Below are 1,754 nucleotides of genomic sequence, written 5' to 3'. Positions count from 1 at the left end.
ATAATAGGCTTGCTATACACACTAGTATATATGTAATATGTATATACCATTATATATTATATTACAGGCTATTTCTGAATGTCAAATTTAGATCTTGTCTACATTAGCTTCTGCTATGGTAGATGAAAATTTAGCTTTCTTGTACCACCTTCCCTTCCCCCTATCTCTAATTGAATCAGTAGACAAAGCTTGTATCAGGGGTTAGCAAATCTGGCCCACTGTTGTTTTTGTAAATAAAGTTTTATTGAAACATAGTCACTACCATTTCCTTGTGTATCTTTTGTGGCTGCTTTCTCACCATAACAACAAAGTTGAAGAGCTGCAAGAGAAACCATCTGGTCCTCAAAGTCTAACATGTTTATTATCTGGCCCTTTAACAAAAACATTTGCCAAGCCCTTGTTTGTATCATTACATCTACAAGATTTTGTTCTCTATGAAGTCATATGCCTTGGTTACATTTCCTTTGTTGTTGTTCCATCCTTTTCTCCTCCCAAATTTATAATTCCTTTTCTTTCTCTCGCAGAATTTGCTTTTATTATATCCTCTGCTACATCAAGCGCCCTCTTACCAATTTTTCATTAGGTTGGATTTAATTATACTTTTGGAGAGACGTCAGTGAGATACTTGTATGTTTAAACAAAGGTCTTCTATGGGTCAAGGCACTTGGAAGCTGCTTGATAAACTCCAGGTTGAATTAACCCAAGATACCAGTTAACTCAAGCTTTTGGATTAACTGAAATGCCTGAGTGAAGTCACAAGGATGTGGGTCTTTGCCAAGACTTCATTATCCGTAGGATGGATAAATTTAGGAGTATTTGATTCTCTCTGAAAGGCTTACCTCTCTCTACTTCCACCAGTAAGAATACAAATGCCCCCCGGGAATTTTAGCTGTGAGCATTATACTTGCCTAATTTCTGGAAGACCAAAGGCAGAGCACAAAACTGAACCCAGACAACCAAACTGTTGACTTTGGTACAAATGGAGGAACAGAATGTAAACGTTTTGTTCTGGGTCACCCGATGGTGTCCCGCACTGTAACTGCTGATTTACTATATTTGCTGGTTTATAACACCCATTCAACGTCCTCCCGGTCCCTTTATCCAGAGCAGCTCCCCCTCACACCTTACAAGCGGTGAGATTTAAATAATGGGTAACACCACCCCCTGGTGGCAGAGGTTTGCAATACACCCCATCACAGCTAAGGTGTGCATTCACACCCCTCTTTTCAGTAATTTTCTTAACCGAAATAATTCACCCTCAGCCACAAAACTGATAGGAAGCAATTTGTATTGTTCCCATAAAATTTTAGACTTAAACGTGTCACTAAAATGTAGACTCTACTATGTACCTATATACACTCTTTTTTTCAGCTATGTGATCTGTATATTCTTTTAAGAGTTAGTAGATGACTGTACATCCAGAGCTTCTATTAATAATTTCCCACTGGAATATGGTATATAGTATATTATATTTACAGAATAAAACATTTCCCCTGCAACAGAGATCAGCAAAGTTCGGCACACTGCCTGTTTTTGTAAATAAAGTTTTATTGTAATACAGCTATGCTCATTGGTTTGTGTACTGCCTGTGGCTGCCTTTGCATTACGATTTCGGAGTTGAACGGCTGTGACAGAAACCACGTGGCCTGCAAAGCCAAATAAAAGATTTACTGTCTGGCCTTTTCGAGAAAAAGTTTGTTGACCCTGTCCTACAAAGGCCCCTTCAAAGTCACTTTCAAAACATGTATAGTGGC

The sequence above is a fragment of the Propithecus coquereli genome, unplaced genomic scaffold (genome assembly GCF_000956105.1).
Source record: "Propithecus coquereli isolate 6110/MARCELLA unplaced genomic scaffold, Pcoq_1.0 Scaffold27, whole genome shotgun sequence".
NCBI classification, from domain to species: Eukaryota; Metazoa; Chordata; class Mammalia; order Primates; family Indriidae; genus Propithecus; species Propithecus coquereli.
Note: the sequence above shows the minus strand (reverse complement) of the source record.